Source organism: Sinohyriopsis cumingii, chromosome 4, assembly GCF_028554795.1.
Source record: "Sinohyriopsis cumingii isolate HCF-2022 chromosome 4, ASM2855479v2, whole genome shotgun sequence".
NCBI classification, from domain to species: domain Eukaryota; kingdom Metazoa; phylum Mollusca; class Bivalvia; order Unionida; family Unionidae; genus Sinohyriopsis; species Sinohyriopsis cumingii.
The window spans coordinates 19,094,830-19,119,999 of record NC_142964.1 but is presented as its reverse complement, the minus strand read 5'-3'; the positions used below and the strand labels follow the sequence as shown (position 1 = coordinate 19,119,999).

Below are 25,170 nucleotides of genomic sequence, written 5' to 3'. Positions count from 1 at the left end.
TCCGGTATAGTAGCTGGTACCGGCGTCATTTTATCCACGGTGACCATGATGGCCCCGATCGCTGTTCCAATCGCTATCTCCGCGGCGACAACAATTGCTGGAGTCGCCAACGCAATCACTAGAAAGATATCATCGTGTTCTCAAAAAAAACTCAACGAGTATACAGTAAAACATCAAATAGTATCCGACGCGTACTCGAAATTATCCGGGTTGATCTCATTGTCGATTGATAATTCGTTCCTATCCGATGTTGAATTCTCCACGATGGTCCAGTTGTATGGCTCCGCGATGTAAAAAATCGAAAATTTCCAACTGGAAGCCGGAAACCACGTCGCTGAAACCACTTCAATGGGCTTAAAACATTCTCCTGAAAACAAGCAGGTTGTTAATATTCGGTGTTGAAATTAAACACTAAAAACACCGAATAATAATAATGTCGCTGAACCCCGAAGGGTTTCAATTACTTCAACGGATCGCGGAGAACACCACTCCGGTACAAACAAGTATGATATCGATAACGTCAACGAAACCCGAATTCAGTGTGAACTTCCCATCATCGGTTCCAGCAAAAGGAAATAGCGCTGGCAAAATTGCGAGTATATCACAGTTGGCCTAATATCCGAGCGGACGCATTTAACGGACAACAACCTAATAACTCGGCGCGCAGAAGGTATTAATTAAACCAAATGACGATTGGACGATCCCCCCGACGACGACGTCGTTTTTTTTTTACCAGGCGCTGACGACACCGGATCCGCTGAGTGCAGAAAGTATTAATTAAACCAAATGACGATTCGACAAAATGTCCGATTCGCCCCCCCCCCCTGCTGCTGGTAATACAATAGCAACGAATCCTAAAATCCAATTGAAAATCAAATATAAGATCCAGTGGTGTTCACTAATTTCATGGCTGCTTCTAAACGTCTTTCTCAAAGAAATTTGAAATCGAGGAGAATAAAAGACATTAGTTTGTTGCTGTCACGATCATAAAATTCAATCAGATCATGCAGGATTTTCTTGACAGTTATATCATGAAAAGGAAATAAGGAATAACCGCCATGCAATTTGCCTACAACAAAATCAGCTATCATTGTATCATTATAATCATTTTTGCATTGTTATGATCAAGAAAGTTACCAGCATCAAGGTGAAATCATCAAATCTTTAAAAACATCTGCAATCTCATCTTAACCAGTAAACTCTTTATTACTGACAACAGTTCTTGCAATTTGACATCTGTACAATGAAGGTCCCGATATCTTTTGAAACTATTTTCAATGTTACTTGTCAAACGTTATCGTATGGGCTTTCTCGTAAGAGTAATTACACTATTTCTTCATTTCTTAAAGCTACCTAATCTACTATTTCAGTCAGTGACATAATAAGTGATCGTCTCAAACCTCTTATGAAGGGAATCTGCTTGTAATGCTAGTATCTAATGAGGGTTATGACCTGGTCGCGAAAGACTCTCAAATATTCATTATAGAAGCTATTGGCATCATAAAGTCAAGGACCCTAAATTTAAATGCGAATTGAAGAATTTGATAAGTAATAAAAACGCTTAAAAATGGTATGGCAAAATAGTATGGTTCCGCTGGGGGTCGATCCCAGGACCTCTCGCGTGTGAGGCGAGCGTGATAACCACTACACTACGGAACCATTGGTTCGAAGGTTACAAACTACACTTTGTGATGACATCTGTACCTTTCATGGTCCTTTCATTAGTAATTATAGTTCATTCGGCACAGCATCATCAATATTATACGCATTTGTAGCTCAGTGACATGTCATGTCATGTCCGTATCTCAAAATGAAGTTAACATTACCGAATTCGTTTTGCTCAGGAACAATTTCAACACCATAATGATCAAAGTACAGCTCAAAGCTACTCATTCGATACATGATTCAAATCATGGTATGCATGATGTTGATCCTGGGGATATGGAAAGGTTCCTATTTAATGGAGAATTCAGATGTTATGCGTATTGCCATATGGCACATGTAAACCAGCAACATATGCATCATTTATTTGTCATTCTATTACTTTTCATTTCTACTAAATCTGTGCTTATGGTGCGATTTGTTTACTACGTAGACCACGTATGTCTTTCTGTGACACGCAACGGCTGTCAAATCTTCGTTTGTTAATGATGTGATATATTAACAGTATTTACACCATGGCAAATAGATTAGATAGTTCAGTGCTTTGTCCTAGCGACATCTTCTCGATTGCATAGTTACCTCCCTTTGAATGTAATGTCAACTAACCAATAGCGTGTAACAACGGTGCTTTGTGCATGGGCCGAAAATGGTAGGGACGATTCACTTCAGAAGGATACTTTGTCGGTTCAGCAATGACATACCACCACAGAGAAGCCATTACAAGTGTATTTCTATGAAAGGCTATATTTGTACATAAAACGTATCGCCATTGGAATATCGCTTATTTATCAGTCTATTGAAGCTGTGATCTCCCCTCTCGATCATGTAGAAAGAGTGTTCAAGTTTTGGAGTAGCTGATTTTGACTATATGCGGTGGCTTGCCTCTACTTCTCATTAGATTAATTGACCCAAAATTCTGCAGCGTCTGATTGACCCGCCATTGTGTTAATAGGGTTAACATATAGGAACCATGCCTAGCGAAGATGTTGCTGTCATGAGAGTTCAGTCGTGTCTAAGAAATAGATCCTTCTATAACTGAAGGGCCAACATTGCGTAACACATAAACACGGGACTCTCTCTATCTCTCTCCATGTAAAGAAGTGGTATTGATATTAGTAGTCTACCTCTTGCATGTACGCGGTTCTAATTGAATGCTAAAGCTGTCATCGAAGCAGAAGACCAGGATTCACACCGAGGTGTTTTTCACATACATCTTTCTTGTTTGTAACAATGTATACATAAGACTATCAACTGGAACGACTTTAGTTTATTCCAGCTAAAAGGTGTGTGTAACCAAAATGAGTCTACTTGACCTCTAAACAATCAAAGAGTTTAAGGCCGCCATTCGGAATACAGCATCTGCACATCATCACATTGTTAAGGTTTCAGTGTATATGAGATTAGGTTATCGTTAGTAACATCAAAGAGTTTTCTTGGGGTCAACAATTAAGATGTTTCAGCTAATCTAGTTAGCAAAGTAATACAGGAGTAACGAATCCTAAAATACAATTGAAAATCAAGTATAAGATTCAGTGCTGTTCACTAATTCCATGGCTGCTTCTAAACTTCTTTCTCAAAGACATTTGAAATCGAGGAGAATAAAAAATATTAAATTCTTGCTGTCAGGATCATAAAATCCAATCAGGTCATTCAGGATTTTCTTGACAGTTATATCATGAAAACGAAATAAGGAATAAGCGCCATGCAATTTGTCTACAACAAGATCAGCTATCATTGTATCATTGTAATCCTTTATGCATAGTTATGATCAAGAGGTTTACCAGCATCAAGGTGAAATTGTCAAATCTTTATAAGTAAAACATCTGCAATCTCATCTTAACCAGTGAACCCTTTATTACTGACAACAGTTCTTGCAATTTCACATTTGTATAATGAAGGTCCCGATATCTTTTGTTACTATTTTTAAAGTTATTTGTTAAACATTCTCGTATGGGCTTTCTCGCAAGATTAATTACACTATTTCTTCATTTCTTAAAGCTCACTAAATCTCTTATTTCAGTCAGTGACATAATATGTGATCGTTTCAAAGGTCAAATGAAGGGAATCTCCTTATAATGCTAGTATCTAATGAGGGTTATGGCCTGGTCGCGAAACACTCTCAAACATTCATGATAGAAGCTATTGGCATCATAAAGTCAATGACCCTAAATTCAAAGCGAACTGAAGAATTTGATAAGTAATAAAAGCGCTTAAAAATGGTATGGCAAAATATTATGGTTCCGCTGGGGGTCGATCCCAGGACCTCTCGCGTGTGAGGCGAGCATGATAACCACTACACTACGGAACCATTGGTACTCAGCTTCCAAACTACACTTTGTGATGACAACTGTACCTTTCATGGTCCTTCCATTAGTTTTTATAGTTCATTCGGCACAGCATCATCAGTGCTATCCGCGTTTGTAGCTCAGTAACATGTTATGTCTGTGTCTCAAAATGAAGTCAAAATTAGCTGAATTCGTTTTGCTCACGAACAATTTCAGCACCATAATCATCAATGTCAAGCTCAACGCTACTCATTCGATACATAGGTGATACACGCGAGCTGGATGGAGACAAAAAAAAAACACATTATCTGAAGGAGAATTCTTGTATAGAGCGAGAAAATTACCTTAGATAACCCCCATGATCCTTTCTGACATAGGACCCTCTCTATCATAATATATAAGAGGGAAGGTACGTAACTTCCAAATATTTAGTTCCACCCATGACCCTCGATTTCCTTCTTCTCTTTCCGTCTATAAAGGCACACGACCATACTATATGGCTTGTTCTACTCCGGAGATATTTTTCTATTCATCAAGCCATATTGACTTTTCTGCGTTGTACCAAACTGAAGTTACGGGCTCCGAAACGTGCGATTTCGCGAATTTTGTCTCTTGGGACAAGTACGTGCACATGTGGAAACCGGTGAACAGAGCTACATGTACCATGTTTGCGACTCTACGATGCAACCATCCTTGAATTACAGAAAAGTGGGAGATGCAAACGTAATTTTTACTTCCCATTAACTCGATTCAACTTAATGAACCATGTTCCATGCAAGAATTAGACATTGTCTTCTTCACTGCACATACATCGCATACATGAGACACGATTTTCAAAGTAGGTAATCTATGCGGCACACACGTCAACGCCGAAATATGATTGGCTCAAAAGGTTATACTTATTATCACGTGAGCTCGGACTTGTCCCAGCAGCTAATCTAATCAGCGTGGTAATACAATAGCAACGAATCCTAAAATCCAATTGAAAATCAAATATAAGATCCAGTGGTGTTCACTAATTTCATGGCTGCTTCTAAACGTCTTTCTCAAAGAAATTTGAAATCGAGGAGAATAAAAGACATTAGTTTGTTGCTGTCACGATCATAAAATTCAATCAGATCATTCAGGATTTTCTTGACAGTTATATCATGAAAAGGAAATAAGGAATAACCGCCATGCAATTTGCCTACAACAAAATCAGCTATCATTGTATCATTATAATCATTTTTGCATTGTTATGATCAAGAAAGTTACCAGCATCAAGGTGAAATCATCAAATCTTTAAAAACATCTGCAATCTCATCTTAACCAGTAAACTCTTTATTACTGACAACAGTTCTTGCTATTTGACATCTGTATAATGAAGGTCCCGATATCTTTTGATACTATTTTCAATGTTACTTGTTATACATTCTCGTATGGGCTTTCTCGCAAGAGTAATTACACTATTTCTTCATTTCTTAAAGCTACCTAATCTACTATTTCAGTCAGTGACATAATAAGTGATCGTCTCAAACCTCTTATGAAGGGAATCTGCTTGTAATGCTAGTATCTAATGAGGGTTATGACCTGGTCGCGAAAGACTCTCAAATATTCATTATAGAAGCTATTGGCATCATAAAGTCAAGGACGCTAAATTTAACAGCGAATTGAAGAATTTGATAATTAATAAAAACGCTTAAAAATGGTTTGGCAAAATATTATGGTTCCGCTGAGGGTCGATCCCAGGACCTCTCGCGTGTGAGGCGAGCGTGATAACCACTACACTACGGAACCATTGGTTCGAAGGTTACAAAATACACTTTCTGATGATATCTGTACCTTTCATCGTCCTTCCATTAGTAATTATAGTTCATTCGGCACAGCATCATCAATATTATACGCATTTGTAGCTCAGTGACATGTCATGTCATGTCCGTATCTCAAAATGAAGTTAACATTACCGAATTCGTTTTGCTCACGAACAATTTCAACACCATAATGATCAACGTACAGCTCAAAGCTACTCATTCGATCCATGATATAAATCATGGTATGCATGATGTTGATCCTGGGGATATGGAAAGGTTCCTATTTGATGGAGAATTCAGATGTTATGCGTATTGCCATATGGCACATGTAAACCAGCAACATATGCATCATTTATTTGTCATTCTATTACTTTTCATTTCTACTAAATCTGTGCTTATGGTGCGATTTGTTTACTACGTAGACCACGTATATCTTTCTGTGACACGCAACGGCTGTCAAATCTTCGTTTGTTAATGATTTGATATATTAACAGTATTTACACCATGGCAAATAGATTAGATAGTTCAGTGCTTTGTCCTAGCGACATCTTCTCGATTGCATAGTTACCTCCCTTTGAATGTAATGTCAACTAACCAATAGCGTGTAACAGCGGTGCTTTGCGCATGGGCCGAAAATGGTAGGGACGATTCACTTCAGAAGGATACTTTGTCGGTTCAGCAATGACATACCACCACAGAGAAGCCATTACAAGTGTATTTCTATGAAAGGCTATATTTGTACATAAAACGTATCGCCATTGGAATATCGCTTATTTATCAGTCTATTGCAGCTGTGATCTCCCCTTTCGATCATGTAGAAAGAGTGTTCAAGTTTTGGAGTAGCTGATTTTGACTATATGCGGTGGCTTGCCTCTACTTCTCATTAGATTAATTGACCCAAAATTCTGCAGCGTCTGATTGACCCGCCATTGTGCTGATAGGGTTAACATATAGGAACCATGCCTAGCGAAGATGTTGCTGTCATGACTGTTCAGTCGTGTCTAAGAAATAGATCCTTCTATAACTGAAGGACCAACATTGCGTAACACATAAACACGGGACTCTCTCTATCTCTCTCCATGTAAAGAAGTGGTATTGATATTAGTAGTCTACCTCTTGCATGTACGCGGTTCTAATTGAATGCTAAAGCTATCATCGAAGCAGAAGACCAGGATTCACACCGAGGTGTTTTTCACATACATCTTTCTTGTTTGTAACAATGTATACATAAGACTATCAACTGGAACGACTTTAGTTTATTCCAGCTAAAAGGTGTGTGTAACCAAAATGAGTCTACTTGACCTCTAAACAATCAAAGAGTTTAAGGCCGCCATTCAGAATACAGCATCTGCACATCATCACATTGTTAAGGTTTCAGTGTATATAAGATTAGGTTATCGTTAGTAACATCAAAGAGTTTTCTTGGGGTCAACAATTAAGATGTTTCAGCTAATCTAGTTAGCAAAGTAATACAGGAGTAACGAATCCTAAAATACAATTGAAAATCAAGTATAAGATTCAGTGCTGTTCACTAATTCCATGGCTGCTTCTAAACTTCTTTCTCAAAGACATTTGAAATCGAGGAGAATAAAAAATATTAAATTCTTGCTGTCAGGATCATAAAATCCAATCAGGTCATTCAGGATTTTCTTGACAGTTATATCATGAAAACGAAATAAGGAATAAGCGCCATGCAATTTGTCTACAACAAGATCAGCTATCATTGTATCATTGTAATCCTTTATGCATAGTTATGATCAAGAGGTTTACCAGCATCAAGGTGAAATTGTTAAATCTTTATGAGTAAAACATCTGCAATCTCATCTTAACCAGTGAACCCTTTATTACTGACAACAGTTCTTGCAATTTCACATTTGTATAATGAAGGTCCCGATATCTTTTGTTACTATTTTTAAAGTTATTTGTTAAACATTCTCGTATGGGCTTTCTCGCAAGATTAATTACACTATTTCTTCATTTCTTAAAGCTCACTAAATCTACTATTTCAGTCAGTGACATAATATGTGATCGTTTCAAAGGTCAAATGAAGGGAATCTCCTTGTAATGCTAGTATCTAATGAGGGTTATGGCCTGGTCGCGAAACACTCTCAAACATTCATGATAGAAGCTATTGGCATCATAAAGTCAATGACCCTAAATTCAAAGCGAATTGAAGAATTTGATAAGTAATAAAAGCGCTTAAAAATGGTATGGCAAAATATTATGGTTCCGCTGGGGGTCGATCCCAGGACCTCTCGCGTGTGAGGCGAGCGTGATAACCACTACACTACGGAACCATTGGTACTCAGCTTCCAAACTACACTTTGTGATGACAACCGTACCTTTCATGGTCCTTCCATTAGTTTTTATAGTTCATTCGGCACAGCATCATCAGTGCTATCCGCGTTTGTAGCTCAGTAACATGTTATGTCTGTGTCTCAAAATGAAGTTAAAATTAGCTGAATTCGTTTTGCTCACGAACAATTTCAGCACCATAATCATCAATGTCAAGCTCAACGCTACTCATTCGATACATAGGTGATATACGCGAGCTGGATGGAGACAAAAAAAAAAAACACATTATCTGAAGGAGAATTCTTATATAGAGTGACAAAATTACCTTAGATAACCCCCATGATCCTTTCTGGCATAGGACCCTCTCTATCATAATATATAAGAGGGAAGGTACGTAACTTCCAAATATTTAGTTCCACCCATTATCCTCGATTTCCTTCTTCTCTTTCCGTCTATAAAGGCACACGACCATACTATATGGCTTGTTCTACTCCGGAGATATTTTTCTATTCATCAAGCCATATTGACTTTTCTGAAGTTACGGGCTCCGAAACGTGCGATTTCGCGAATTTGGTCTCTTGGGACAAGTACGTGCACATGTGGAAACCGGTGAACAGAGCTACATGTACCATGTTTGCGACTCTACGATGCAACCATCCTTGAATTACAGAAAAGTGGGAGATGCAAACGTAATTTTTACTTCCCATTAACTCGATTCAACTTAATGAACCATGTTCCATGCAAGAATTAGACATTGTCTTCTTCACTGCACATACATCGCATACATGAGACACGATTTTCAAAGTAGGTAATCTATGCGGGACACACGTTAACGCCGAAATATGATTGGCTCAAAAGGTTATACTTATTAGCACGTGAGCTCGGACTTGTCCCAGCAGCTAATCTAATCAGCGTGGTAAAGCAGCGGGGGGGGGGGGGGGCGAATCGGACATTTTGTCGAATCGTCATTTGGTTTAATTAATACTTTCTGCACTCAGCGGATCCGGTGTCGTCAGCGCCTGGTAAAAAAAAAACGACGTCGTCGTCGGGGGGATCGTCCAATCGTCATTTGGTTTAATTAATACCTTCTGCGCGCCGATCCCAGCGTCGTCAGCGTCCGGTAAAAAAGCGCGACGACCGCGTCGATGTCATCCCCCCCCCCGCTGCTAAGTGGCTATTTACAATGAAAATTATTTACAACTAACCGAATATTTGGTCAAGTCCGATACGATATCGTGTCCGAGGATCATGTAAATTTATCGTTACAAATCCATGTGGGGTCGACTGAGCATGACTAAAAAAGTTTCGAAAAACATTAAAGTCTATGTCACTGCCGCACCATGTCTGCCAAATATTTCGTAGCGTGTGTGTATCAACGCCGTTGAATACAGCAAGAATATTGCAGTTGTCTCTGATTACTTTTGGAATCTGAGTGTATCGTTGAGTGACATATATCACGTCAGTGTTTTTATGCCTGCCTCTGGAAAATATCCTAGCTGGGTTTTTTTGATTGTCTAACATAACATCATCGTACACGACTAGATTGTTAACGTCGCCATCAATATCATCGATACCTGGTGCATCATTGATATCTGTAATAAACTCAAGAACATTTTTTTCAGCGATCGCTGATGCATTCTCGTAAAAATCTTTCAACACATCGTAGCATCGTTGATCATCCACGCTAGGGGCGATTAAATACAACTTATCCCACTTCATCCATCTCATTATTAAATTGAGTAACAATTGCGTCTTGCCGGATCCAGATGGTCCGATGATAATCATCCGGATCGAGTTTGGTAACGCTGCAACATGCTTAACTGGTTCTCTTGTTTTAGTCGCCGAAAAATCAATTATATTCATATCTCTATACATAAATTATGGATCTATATTGTGTGAAGTGTAGAGTGCGTACTGGCACAAATGATATGACAACCGTTACAACAAGAAATAACAGATCGGCACTTACTGGTAAGTGTGTACAATGCGGTATAAAGAAATTTAGATTTATTTCTATTAGACCCGGAGATGTTTTAAAAAAAAAGCGAGGAGGTGACATCGCAGCCAAGTTATCAAAACTCCCCGGAACCCCGTGGGCAAAGTATCCAGGAGAAAAGCACCTCCCAGGATATAGCTACTGTGGCCCCGGAACACGATTAGATATCAGACTCGATGATCAAAATCAACCCAAACCCGGTGAGTATCCAATAAACGCTATCGATAAGGCGTGTCATGCTCATGATGTTGCTTACTACAAAAGTAGCGATCTGCAACAGCGTCATATCGCGGATGTAAAATTAATTCACGCGTTAAATGCTATTCCTGATAAATCCTTCAAGGAAAAATTGGCCTCATGGTTGGTAAAATCGGCTATGAAAGGTAAATTAATGATTGGAAGCGGAGCTTCTGGCGCTGGTAATTGAAAACGCTAGCGTTTATAATAACAACATGGAATCCATCTATTATTCTCCGAGAGGATACTGGAAGGGGAGGGCCGCAATTGGTAAGCTTGCAAGCGCTGCAAAAGTAACGAGGGCCACTGCGGCTAATTGGTTATCCAAACAGGCTATATGGCAAATTTATCTACCACCGCCTAAACAAATCAACTTCTCGCGCTTTGATGTCAGCGTACCTAATGAAGTTCATCAGGCTGATATACTATTTCTACCGCATGACAACGGTTACAAATACGCGCTAACCGTAGTTGATGTTGCGAGTCGATACAAACAAGCGGAACCGTTAAAAACAAAGTCGGCAACTGAAGTAGCCGATGCGTTTGAGCGGATTTATCGAAGAGGTCCTCTGCGCTGGCCAAATCTATTACAAGTTGATCCTGGTAGTGAATTTCGCGGCGCTGTTCTATCAACGCTGAAACATCATAGCGTCGCGATACGACGAGGTCATACTGCGATACATCGTGATCAGGCAATTCAATCGGACTCTTGCTGAACGGTTATTTGGATATCAATACGCAAAAGAATTCATCCAAGAAAAACGATCTCGTGAATGGGTCAAAAGGTTGCCAGGCGTAATTGCAGCGTTAAATAACGAGATTACCCGAGCAATCAACATGAAGCCCAGCGACGCGATTAAAAAAAAGCATATACCCGGAAGATCAAAAATAAATAGCGTTTCCAAGCCGATTCTCGGCGATGTCACTGTTAGATATCTATATGAACCAGGAGAGCTTGAAGGCGGTAAAAAAAGAGCTACTGATCCTATCTGGAGTGTTACCACACATAACATATCAACGATAACACGATCAACTGATAGACCACCGATCTATAGACTGGATTCAACTGCCCCACAGCGGGGGTTTACACGCGAGCAACTACAAGTGATACCTGACGATACTCAATTACCCCCGCGTGGTCTTAACTAGCGCCGTTGCGTCTATTACACTCAAGACAGGTCAACCTCACATTGGTTTTGACATGACCGAGACTGTTATCGATCCTGTCCACGGTAAATTGGCGAGCGTCTTTATCCGAATAACGCCAACGCATTACACAATTATAACTCGCGCAGTGATTATTCTGTTGTTGTCGTAACGCAATTATTAATTCGGCATCAATATCAAAACGCCGCTGTTTTTTTTTATCCTGTTGGCGGTAACCCGAGAGTTTTCTATCAATGACGCTTGCATCGATGATGTCGTTGGTGACTCCGTCACTGGCTTCGTCAATAACAATTCTTCGAAGCTGATTTATCCTCCGTACTCTGGACACTGCAAGATAGACTAGATTTGACCATTCGATGCGATTATCAACCATCCAAACAATTGTGTCCGTGATGGTTAGTCCCTGCGAGGAATGTATTGTTGTTGCGTATCCTAGCGTCCACGGGGATTTATCAGCACGTAGCGCGTCCTCGACGACGCTGATATCAACGAGCACGATATCATTCAGCACGAGAATTTGTTTTTTTGTCCCCGACGCTGTCGGGCCTGGAATCTCAACTTCAATGTTCTGCCGCCGTGTATCCGCGGGTCTATAACATAACGGCACTGGACGCGTTGGAAACTTTTCCTTATGCAACGTAAACAACTTTTGCTGAAGTGTGTCTCTGACTATCTTTCTACTCGCTACAATCAAATCGTTTGGTCTCCATGTTTCCCAGAATTCATTTAACGGCGTTTCCGGAATCACCTCGCGGATTATTTCACATTGAATTCTATCCGGCTGTAATCTGATTAATTTCTTAACCCCGCGCAGTTGTTCATCAAGTGCTCGGTAATCAGTATCGGTTTCTTCATAATAGTCCACAAAACCCTTTAACCAATCATGTGGACCCTCGCCGACAAATGGTGGTGGTTGACCATGATCTCCGCACATTATCACCGCTGTATTCGCGCGCAGCAACCACTCAAGAAACATTTGTAAAACATCTAACGAAACAGTACATATCTCATCCCAGATGATAACCTCAGGAATAAATTTTTCACCCATTCGATCAGGAGTCCACACACCACCGCTGTATCGAAAAAAGCTGTGATAAGTAACGGCGTCAACATTTCGTTGTTTTATCTCTCGCGCTAGTCTATGGGTTGGTGTAAGCACGATTATACTTGCCCGCGTTCGAAATAATTCAATTGCCCGAGTCGTCTTTCCTGACCCGCCACAGCCGCTTAAATAAACTGTTTTGTGCCTACAAATTGGATCAGAACACGGTGGTGCATTAGACCATTCTGATAGATTATCACCGCGTAGGTAATTGTTTTCAACGGTGACATCTGCTGACGGGGAATAATCGCGTCGTATTTCTTTTTTAATTCTCCATGTACCCCAACTTTCGTCCGGACTAGTAAACTCGGCTATGTTTCCCTTATACTTTACGTCTATGTAAAATGAATCAACGGCTACTCTAACCGCGGTGTCGGGAAATCTATTTAACATTGAAAATAAATTTATGCAAGCATAACCCAGCATAGACGCCCTCAAATGCGGGTATGCTGGGCTGTCTCCGTCGCTGTAAGTAACAACTGTACCCAACCTTGTTCCATTGGACAAGAAAGCTGTTTTGCAGTTCACGTATCTATTTTTTGCCACTGCGTCCTTGATTACGAGATCATATTCTGCGTCATCTATAATCAGCCGTGAGCAATATCGTTTGTAGTCGCAGTTTTTTCCACCTTGTGTGAACTTACCGATTATTCTTCTACCGAGATCTTTTGCCTCTCTGTTTCGTTGGTTGAATATCTTTTTGGACCATTCGATGATATATTCCTCGTTGGCATCAATGTGTTTTCTGGACTCGTCAATTATGCTATCTAGACGCTCCGGTTCTGGTAACCAGACTTCAGTCTGCGCTCGATATGATATAATCGCGTCACTGACAATCAACGAAACTAGCATTTTACAATCAATCATATACCGTAGCAGCGCTATTGGCAACCACTTCTTTTCAGCCATGTGTCTACCGATCCAAATATAGCAACAGCGATGAAGTCCTGCCGCGAATTCAAATGATACTATGCGAGCGAATCCGGTTAAATCAAAATCAGGCAGTGGTCCATTAATAGCAACACGAGTCATTTCATGTCTGGGGTGTCCAAATCGTTTAAAGTACTCAGCGGCGGATCCATACCCGAGAAAACTCGCTGGATAACAGGCAACCATATCAACCGAGATCATAGCGTCGCGGTTGTATCCAGTGTTCCATAGTCCACCGTGATAGTATTCCAAACAACTGGATTGTACATCCGGTAGAAATTCCTTGCGTGTTGGACTCCACGCATTTTTCCTTGCTGCAACATGAGCCACAACCGATGGAATCGTAAAACAATTTGTTAGCAGTTGTTCATCATGCTCTTCAAATTCCATGGCGGTTTTTTTCATCTTGTTGTGGAACGCTTCAGTGCGATATAATTCACCGTTTGGTCTTACAAACTGATCAAAGGTATCCGCATCGTTTTCAGCGCTGCGAAGTAACCACACTGATACAGGGTCGTTTTTACACAAGCAGGCAATAGCATCAAATAGTTTCCTCTCCGCGAAAAAACCGTCCTCTCCCAGGAATTCCCCCGGGATATACTTTACTGTTCTATCCCGTGGAAATACTGTGATCGCGGGCGTCCACGCGTGTTCGTTATGATCAATAATTTTGATTGGGGTTCCCTTTGATTTGTACTTTGATTCGTATAATACTTCACCGGTTATCGTTGTAACGGTTATTGGAAATCTCAACGACGTTTCTAATCTCGCTATGTCGCTGATGGTTGCTCCTCGCTCGCGCACTGTCTCCTCCCACTGGTTTATTTTGCTACGTCGTAAATCGGTCAGTTTATTTCCTCGACACGCATTTGTAAAATGCTCTATTATTCGTTCTGCTACACAATTTATCCCCGTTGACTGTTTCATCGGCGCTAGTTTTCTGATATCAGGTTTCTTATTTAACGGGTATATTCCATAAACAACTGCTGTTTCAGGATACGCTCGTTCATAGTATGGTCTGTCAATTCCGGTTAACAGCCCGGGCTTGGAGTCGCGGCTAACAATGACTGTTTTCTTGTCGCTGAGAACTGGTTCAAATTTATCACGTATGATCCAATTACCTGATTCCACCCGGACAATAAATTTTACTCTAAAGAAATACTTTTTACCGTCAAGTTGTAATATTATCGTTGCTGCGCGGTTGTCGTTCATGGTAGCATCAACAACGCCATCAATTCGAAATGTTGACCAACTATGAGATGCACCATCACGCTTGAATTCATTGATACAATCACGGATTTTATTTAACAGGGTTCTATCGTTTATTAACGCTTTTGGTGCGCCCTCGAGGGCTCTATCGAGATTAAACCTAATATTTTTCCAGGGCTTAATTGCTGCTAATTTCTTGAACTCCTCCTCCATATAATTAAAACAAGTATTTAAATGAAAGAATATAGTATAATGAATCACTGCAAATGGTTGATGATTGGGTCGACAACCCCGTGCAATAAATCATGTAGAGGTGAATTCTGCGGGTATCATTTACAAAGCGTTCGTAATGGTTCTCTTGGCTCCCTCCCGTGCTTGGTTTGCCATGTTGGTGTAAGAGGAAAATCGCAGTTGTGTATTAATTGTGGCGGAAAGCGATACAGGGAGCTAAAACGCTATTATGACAAACGAATAAAAAATGCCGTCATTGACCCCACCGCTGACTCCGTCAAGGACAAAATCATCAAAACTCCTCAAGACTACATTGAAAGGTTTATGATTAAACCAAATAATGAATTAGACAAGTAGTATTATTATACAAATGGACCAAGAGTTCAGACCTCACCCTGTGCTCGTTAATTACGAGGCATCTCGCGACGGCGTTGTTCGAAACCGCAGACTGAAGAAGCCGGTTGGTACCGTAAATAATCACGGGTATTTGGTGTTTGGTGCCGGGGGGGAAATTTATCTTGTTCACAGGGTGGTATATGAAGCGTTTAACGGACCAATCGAGGACGGTCTCGTTATTGATCATATTGATGGATGCCCTCAAAATAATTCTCTTATAAACCTGCAAGCTATCTCTCAGAGTGAAAATAGTAAAAAAGGCCAAACTGGTAAATGCTCAAAGCAAGCAAGGGGTGTCAAATCGTTTGATACAATAACGCACGAGGAAAAAACATTTCACTCTATAAATGCGGCAGGAAAATATTTCGACATTTGTAGGGCCTCAGTACGATTTGTTGCAGAACGAGTATATCAAACAGCTTTATCAGGTAAAAATGTACACAGAATTCGATTTTCGTACATAAATAAACCCTCCGATTATATCAGCGAGTGACAAGGTCACCATGACGAATTGTCTGTAATACTTCATACTATCAATAGTGATAGATAACACACCTCGGGATTGATACGCAGGGTTCATTTTGTAAAATAATTTTTTTTATATTTAAAAATAAGGTGTTTTATAAGAATATGAATATCGAAGACATCAATAATATATTAACCGAGATTTCAAAATTAAAAAATCAAGGAATTGAATTATCCGATGGTCTGAACAGCGAAAGAATATTATCCGATTATGAAATTATTAACGAACAATCGAAACGGGGGCGTTTTACCCTGGCCCGCGAGTACGCTTTTATAAAACGATTACAACATACGATTAATGAGAACCTGTACCACAATGACGTAAATGCATTCATTGGACTATTCACTGCCGTTGAAATAGTACGAAAAAAACTTGGACGTGTTTATGAACGACGCCGGGAGATTTCTAGTAAGATCAAAAACATTAGAAGGATTATAGACGAAAACTCCGTGGAGCCCCCGATGGCGCATTAAATGTATACATATTTCCCCCCCCCCCCCATTCCTGCCACACTCGGCGGGGAATTAGAAATTGCGGAGCAATTGCAATAATGGTAGGTAAATCACTTACTACTCGGCTAGCCAGAGAGCGGCTAGCGGCGCTTAAAAAGTTCATACCGTTACGAGACAGGGTCCGAGAACAACTTCAAACGCGGCAGCAACTACAAACTGATTTTACTGTTGGAAGTGAACAACTCTTTGCTCCGATAACGAGTGCAACCAAGGACGTGAAAACAGCGATATACGGGGATATTTCCGACGAAGAAAGAAAGAAAAAGGCGCCACTGCTTGGCGTACTTGAAAAGATAGCGGCTCAGACCAAACAAACAAAAAGGTCTTTAGAAACACTTCCTGCGGAAATAGCGGTTGCTACAACACACCAACGGAGGGAGAGGCCACCACCACTCGCTATAACGGACCCACAAGAACCTTATGTTACAATGGCCGACGAAGAAGAACTAGGTGCTACCGCAAGAGAACCAGAAGAAGAAATACCCGAAGAAATACCCGAAGAAATGCCGGAACAAGAAAAGATAAGGGCGGGGAATATACCCCGTAATGTACTTAAAAAGGACACAATAGATAAAATTAGAGGCTTCGACAGCGATGAAGAATTGATTAATTTTATTGTTACAAATTTTGATAAGGACGTTCAAAAGGAGTATATCAACAAAGGTTACGAAAAGTATGTAAGGTCGACGGATAATTGGGCAAGAATCGTGTATTTAGCAAGTAGATATAAAGACGAATTATCACGTCGTGGTGATGCCGATTACAAAGCATTCCTCAAGAAAGTAAAAAGTACAAAACCAAAAAAAGGAAAAGGATACAGCGGTGTGGTTGAAAACGCTTGTCCAGGTAGTGTTCTCAGTGATATATCACGGCTGGAAGTACTAATCGGAGGAAAACGAGCCGGAAATAACTCTCCGGAAATAATCAATGAGGCCGCTGATATTTGCAGGCGGTTATTTGCAGGCGGTATTATGGACATTAATGTATATCGAACGCTCATAGACGAGCTCGTGGATGATTAATTGGAAAACTGGTGTTTTTATAATAAAGACGATTATACACTACAACCATGATAAACCAGTCAGCGTCTACGTGGTAAACTCGCGATTGCCTGTTTACCGCGCGTACTATGGAGATGGTCTCGGTAATACCATTGCGGGGTTATTTACAAGAATGGCTCCAAAAGTAGCGCCGTTAGCCAAACAATTAGGAATGAAGGCTATTGATGTTATTCGTGATAGGGGTATTAGTGCTATTGGAGATGTTGCCGGAAAGGCGTTTTCTGCAGCAAAGGACAAACTAATGTCGTTGGTGAGAAAAAGAAAACAGAAACCACCGGTGATGCCATCAACGACAGTGATGCCTGCAAATGTCAGCAGGGTAATAAATAACGCGGTGGAAAAAAAACTAGCGTCGATGGCTTCGCCAACGACCCCGCCGTCGATGGCTTCGCCATTGATGGCAACAACGGAGCCATCCGCCGATGCAACAATCAGCGCTATCATGAACGCGATAGCGGGAAGTGGTCTTAAACAGAATTCAAAGAACTTACGACGAAAACGACGTTGATGAATCGCAATTGAAAACACTCACATGATAATAATAAAATGTTTGCCGAACCGCTGATCCCGCGTTTGATATGGATGCCCCAGTGCGCAGGGATGATTCTGTCCGTGATTATCAATTTTATTCCTATCAACCACCACAAGCCGACCTACGATCGCGAATTGAACTTCAAGTCCAAGATACCAGTAGATACTTTTTGCCGTGTGAAGCGTTTATCGAAATTGAGGGGGAACTCGTGACAAATGTTGCCGCTAATACACCATACGCAGATGACCCTCGTGTTCGAGTTGGCTTTGTCAACAACGGCATCATGGCGTTATTTGGGAGTGCTAGATATCTCATTGACGGGCGAGAAATTGAATCAATAGAAAACGATGTTGATGTTGCAACAACGATAATTGGATTAGCGAGATACTCGGATGATTATACAAGATCGGCGGGCCCATCTATGATTTTCGCGAAGGATACCACTGATAACGCTGATCACCTTCAGTACATTAACGTGCTGACGAAAGAAAATACCGCAGTTGACCAGGCTGAAGCAGCTAACCCAGACCGCAGAGCAAAACCAGGCGCTGATTTCACTGTTATAAAAAGTATTAACGGTAATCACAATCTAGGATTCGCAACACGATTAGGGATGTTGCAAGGACAACGCCGACGTTTTTCATGCGCGATTCCACTCCATCACATATTCGGATTTTGTAGAAATGTCAGAAAAGTTATCTATGGGGCTAAGCATACAATTGTGCTAGCGCGAAGGGGCGATGATAACAATGCAATATGGCGTGCTGCTGGCGTCGATAACGGTAAAGTCGTTTTAACTAAAATAGCATTGTGGATGCCGGTGTTGACTCCATCAGTTACCACGGAAGCACGATTGTTATCGTTTATGGAACAGGGAGGGAAATCGTTGTTAAGTTGGCTAGCGGTAACAACTGATGCTAAAGAGGATAATGTTGCTGATACATTTACATGGCATTTGGCATCAAAACAAGGCGTTTCAGCCCCGCGTCATATATTTATAGCGCTACAGAATAAGGATCGATTGGGCAATCAAGAACACAGCCATATGATATTTGATCAATTAGGAGTCAGGGATGTTTCGCTGAGAATAAACGGACAACAGGAACCATCCGAGGATATACAGCTTAATTACGGCGACAATCATGTCGCACGTGTGTACCATCGATTGCTGTCATATATGGGTCGTGATCAAAACGTCGACACTGGTTTGCAAATATCACAACTTGATTTTAAAAACCTGTATCCGATTTATTATTTTTCGTTGGAACATCTTGATTTAACGAGACAATCCGTCGTTGATATACACTTCCGAGCTCGTATAGCCCCGGGTGGTGTTAATTATAGAGCGGTTGCTGTCATTCTCAGCGATAAATCAATGCTGCTAGAAGGCGTTGGTGGACGAATGAGAATCGTTGATGCGCCAGTGGAAAACATGTAATTGAAAACACAAACGCGTTTACAATAAAATGTCGTATAGTGTTGTCGGCGTTACACTAACTGATGGTCAAGTCAAGAAATTACGATCAAAGTCGGCTAAACAATGCGGGATCACAATAACGCTGAAGCCGTCGCAGATGGCAGGTGGTAATCATAGGATATCGTTGACGGCGCGTCAAATAAAACATTTCAATGATGCGATGAGGAATAAAAAGGGTGTTCAAATAGATTTTTCGGCCGCAGCGATTAAAAACATGGAAAAGACCGGTGGGATATTTCCGCTGTTAGCTGTGATTCCAGCGTTGATTGCCGCGGCCGCACCAGCAGTGGCTAAGGCGGCGGCGTTGGGGGCCGTTGGAACCGCGGCGGGGATGGCATTGAAGAAGGCAACCGGGAGAGGCTATAAAAAAAAGAAACGAGGACGATCCGTGGCCGGAAAGGGTCTAAGACTACCGGGAACCCCGTATTCATGGTATTCGGGAAAGGGTCTAAGACTACCGGGAACCGTTTATTAACGCAAGAGTCAATGACTCCTATGTCTAATTTTGATTTAATAGATGCCGCCGACGCGTTAGCGATAAAAAACTTCAGAGGTGTTTTTATGAGGGATCAATTACCGGCGGCACCAAGGAATATTGAGACCGGCATAATTAACCTCGATAAATCCTCCGGAGCGGGAACTCATTGGGTTGCGTACGCGATTGATCCGCGTGCGATCGTCTATTTTGATTCATACGGGTTAGCCCCGCCGAACGAGTTCATGCGGTATATCCGGGCGTGTTCAGCCCCGGTTTTTTATTCCACGCTGCCAACACAGCAATTAAGTGACCCACCGATATGTGGCCGTGAGGTATTGAACGTACTCGCGGCGATTTCATCATCGCGGAAACCACCTCATGTGGTTGTAAACGAATACACTAGTGGGGTCGTAGAGGCCCGGCGGGTTAATTAAAAACACTGGTTTTTTTTACAATAACGATGATTGATATTTGGGGACGACCTATCTCGGCGCTGAAAGAATCCACGGAAACGCCCGCCACCAATGACATAAAAAAACTAATCGAGGATGAAATCGCTGAAACGTTGAACCTAACCAGTGTTGACCCGGGCGAAATAGTTGTATTTCAAGACCGCCAGGGTAAATTGAAATCCAGTAATGTGTCGCTGGATGACGTTTTAACACGACAGCGTGATGCCGCCGAGAACGCTATCGCGCTGTATACCAGCGACGGACGACTCAAACCGGGTGAACATCTACTGACGATAACGAATAGGGTAACATTAATCCAAGACGGTTTTATAAGGTTGGATAGATTGGTGACCGAACTTGACACGCAGGTGAAAAAATCTGTCACCGAGGTGAAAAAATCTGTCACCGATATACAACTCACTACCGCTAGTTTTTTTGGGACCCCGACGGTAACCGAACCGAATATTACAACAATAAAAAATACTATTTCGGAGTTTACAACGCTGTCGGGCCAATTTTACACGTTACGAAAAAATGTTAACAGGATCGATGACAACTTTGATAAATTTTTTGGTAAAAAAAATACCAAGCTGGATGAAATTACAACAACTATAAATGATATCACTGCGTATGGACAGGAAATAAGAACAATCAAAACTGATGTTGCAGCGAACAAAGGGAATATAGACGCGCATACAGGGGAAATAAAAACAATCAAAACTGATGTTGAAGCGAACAAAAAAAATGTAGACGCGTATGGAGGGGAAATAAGAACGATCAAAACTGATGTCGCAGCGAACAAAAAAAGTATAGACGCGTATGGAGGGGAAATAAGAACGATCAAAACTGATGTTGCAGCGAACAAGAATAATGTAGACGCGCATACAGGGGAAATAAGAACGATCAAAACTGATGTCGCAGCGAACAAAAAAAATGTAGACGCGTATGGAGGGGAAATAAGAACAATCAAAACTGATGTTGCAGCGAACAAAAAAAGTATAGACGCGTATGGAGGGGAAATAAGAACGATCAAAACTGATGTTGCAGCGAACAAAAAAAGTATAGACGCGAATACAGGGGAAATAGTAACGCTCAAAACTGATGTTGCAGCGAACAAAAAAAGTATAACCGAGAATACACGGGAAATAAATATACTCATTACTAAGGTTGCAGCGAACAAAAGGAATATAGACGCGCATACAGGGGAAATAGGAACGATCAAAACTGATGTTGCAGCGAACGGAAAAAATGTAGACGCGCATACACAGGAAATAAATACACTCATTACTAAGGTTGCAGCGAACAAAAGGAATATAGACGCGTATACAGGGGAAATAGGAACAATCAAACTTGATGTTGCAGCGAACAAAAAAAGTATAACCGAGAATACACGGGAAATAGAAACAATCAAAACTGATGTTGAAGCAAACAAAAAAAATGTAGACGCGCATACACAGGAAATAGTAACGCTCAAAACTAATGTTGGAGCGAACAAAAAAAATGTAGACGCGCATACACAGGAAATAGTAACGCTCAAAACTAATGTTGGAGCGAACAAAAAAAATGTAGACGCGCATACACAGGAAATAGTAACGCTCAAAACTAATGTTGGAGCGAACAAAAAAATGTAGACGCGCATACACAGGAAATAGTAACGCTCAAAACTAATGTTGAAGCAAACAAAAAAAATGTAGACGCGTATGGAGGGGAAATAGTAACGCTCAAAACTAATGTTGAAGCGAACAAAAAAAGTATAGACGCGTATGGAGGGGAAATAAAAACAATCAAAACTGATGTTGCAGCGAACAGAAAAAGTATAACCGAGAATACACGGGAAATAGGAACGATCAAAACTGATGTTGCAGCGAACAAAAAAAGTATAGACGCGCATGTATATGAAATAGGAACAATCAAACTTGATGTTACAGCGAACAGAAAAAGTATAACCGAGAATACACGGGAAATAGGAACGATCAAAACTGATGTTGAAGCGATTAAAGACAGACTACCTAGAATGACAGAGCAACTCGAAAAAATAAAAATCCCTCATGAGAACGCCATCAACACAGTATACACAATTCGGCATGGATCATTCGATTGGACTCCTACGGATAATACAGTAAATATCACCGCAACTGTTAAGGGCATTTATCGATTGACATTGATTTCAGCGATGCAGTTCAGTATATCATCGTCGAGTTCATCCGGGTTTAACAATACAATATCAACAATCGTTGACAAAAATGCAACCGAACGGTTTACAATTAGAGCCGTTGATAGCGGTCTATTTAGGACAAACATGACATGGTATGTGGAATTTGTAGTGGATTTAAGTGAGTAATTGAAAACAATAGTTCTTTTAAAATAAAATGACCACCAAGGTAATTGAATCAGAGGTATCACCGACGTCACATCAATATCGATTCGATACCGTAAAAGAGTTCTCCGCGAACTTGAAAACGCTTTCCGAACAATACCGCGCAAAAATAAAAAAATACCGCCGAAAAATAACCACCATCGACGTGGCCGTGTACTCGGTGTCCGGTATAGTAGCTGGTACCGGCGTCATTTTATCCACGGTGACCATGATGGCCCCGATCGCTGTTCCAATCGCTATCTCCGCGGCGACAACAATTGCTGGAGTCGCCAACGCAATCACTAGAAAGATATCATCGTGTTCTCAAAAAAAACTCAACGAGTATACAGTAAAACATCAAATAGTATCCGACGCGTACTCGAAATTATCCGGGTTGATCTCGTTGTCGATTGATAATTCGTTCCTATCCGATGTTGAATTCTCCACGATGGTCCAGTTGTATGGCTCCGCGATGTAAAAAATCGAAAATTTCCAACTGGAAGCCGGAAACCACGTCGCTGAAACCACTTCAATGGGCTTAAAACATTCTCCTGAAAACAAGCAGGTTGTTAATATTCGGTGTTGAAATTAAACACTAAAAACACCGAATAATAATAATGTCGCTGAACCCCGAAGGGTTTCAATCACTTCAACGGATCGCGGAGAACACCACTCCGGTACAAACAAGTATGATATCGATAACGTCAACGAAACCCGAATTCAGTGTGAACTTCCCATCATCGGTTCCAGTAAAGGAAATAGCGCTGGCAAAATTGCGAGTATATCACAGTTGGCCTAATATCCGAGCGGACGCATTTAACGGACAACAACCTAATAACTCGGCGCGCAGAAGGTATTAATTAAACCAAATGACGATTGGACGATCCCCCCGACGACGACGTCGTTTTTTTTTTACCAGGCGCTGACGACACCGGATCCGCTGAGTGCAGAAAGTATTAATTAAACCAAATGACGATTGGACAAAATGTCCGATTCGCCCCCCCCCCCCTGCTGCTGGTAATACAATAGCAACGAATCCTAAAATCCAATTGAAAATCAAATATAAGATCCAGTGGTGTTCACTGATTTCATGGCTGCTTCTAAACGTCTTTCTCAAAGAAATTTGAAATCGAGGAGAATAAAAGACATTAGTTTGTTGCTGTCACGATCATAAAATTCAATCAGATCATGCAGGATTTTCTTGACAGTTATATCATGAAAAGGAAATAAGGAATAACCGCCATGCAATTTGCCTACAACAAAATCAGCTATCATTGTATCATTATAATCATTTTTGCATTGTTATGATCAAGAAAGTTACCAGCATCAAGGTGAAATCATCAAATCTTTAAAAACATCTGCAATCTCATCTTAACCAGTAAACTCTTTATTACTGACAACAGTTCTTGCAATTTGACATCTGTACAATGAAGGTCCCGATATCTTTTGAAACTATTTTCAATGTTACCTGTCAAACGTTATCGTATGGGCTTTCTCGCAAGAGTAATTACACTATTTCTTCATTTCTTAAAGCTACCTAATCTACTATTTCAGTCAGTGACATAATAAGTGATCGTCTCAAACCTCTTATGAAGGGAATCTGCTTGTAATGCTAGTATCTAATGAGGGTTATGACCTGGTCGCGAAAGACTCTCAAATATTCATTATAGAAGCTATTGGCATCATAAAGTCAAGGACCCTAAATTTAAATGCGAATTGAAGAATTTGATAAGTAATAAAAACGCTTAAAAATGGTATGGCAAAATATTATGGTTCCGCTGGGGGTCGATCCCAGGACCTCTCGCGTGTGAGGCGAGCGTGATAACCACTACACTACGGAACCATTGGTTCGAAGGTTACAAACTACACTTTGTGATGACATCTGTACCTTTCATGGTCCTTTCATTAGTAATTATAGTTCATTCGGCACAGCATCATCAATATTATACGCATTTGTAGCTCAGTGACATGTCATGTCATGTCCGTATCTCAAAATGAAGTTAACATTACCGAATTCGTTTTGCTCACGAACAATTTCAACACCATAATGATCAAAGTACAGCTCAAAGCTACTCATTCGATACATGATTCAAATCATGGTATGCATGATGTTGATCCTGGGGATATGGAAAGGTTCCTATTTAATGGAGAATTCAGATGTTATGCGTATTGCCATATGGCACATGTAAACCAGCAACATATGCATCATTTATTTGTCATTCTATTACTTTTCATTTCTACTAAATCTGTGCTTATGGTGCGATTTGTTTACTACGTAGACCACGTATGTCTTTCTGTGACACGCAACGGCTGTCAAATCTTCGTTTGTTAATGATGTGATATATTAACAGTATTTACACCATGGCAAATAGATTAGATAGTTCAGTGCTTTGTCCTAGCGACATCTTCTCGATTGCATAGTTACCTCCCTTTGAATGTAATGTCAACTAACCAATAGCGTGTAACAACGGTGCTT

General features: G+C 40.7%; 5 non-coding genes across 5 annotated transcripts; all 5 read right to left on the bottom strand.

Moving 5' to 3' along the window:
* Positions 1–1,586: 1,586 nt before the first annotated feature.
* Trnav-cac (transfer RNA valine (anticodon CAC)) lies at positions 1,587–1,659 on the bottom strand. Its single transcript has one exon. It is a non-coding gene; the product is annotated as a tRNA-Val (tRNA).
* Positions 1,660–3,897: 2,238 nt separating this feature from the next.
* Trnav-cac (transfer RNA valine (anticodon CAC)) lies at positions 3,898–3,970 on the bottom strand. Its single transcript has one exon. It is a non-coding gene; the product is annotated as a tRNA-Val (tRNA).
* Positions 3,971–5,650: 1,680 nt separating this feature from the next.
* On the bottom strand, positions 5,651–5,723 carry Trnav-cac (transfer RNA valine (anticodon CAC)). Its single transcript has one exon. It is a non-coding gene; the product is annotated as a tRNA-Val (tRNA).
* Positions 5,724–7,961: 2,238 nt separating this feature from the next.
* Positions 7,962–8,034, bottom strand: Trnav-cac (transfer RNA valine (anticodon CAC)). Its single transcript has one exon. It is a non-coding gene; the product is annotated as a tRNA-Val (tRNA).
* Positions 8,035–24,464: 16,430 nt separating this feature from the next.
* Trnav-cac (transfer RNA valine (anticodon CAC)) lies at positions 24,465–24,537 on the bottom strand. The gene has a single exon. It is a non-coding gene; the product is annotated as a tRNA-Val (tRNA).
* Positions 24,538–25,170: the final 633 nt, after the last annotated feature.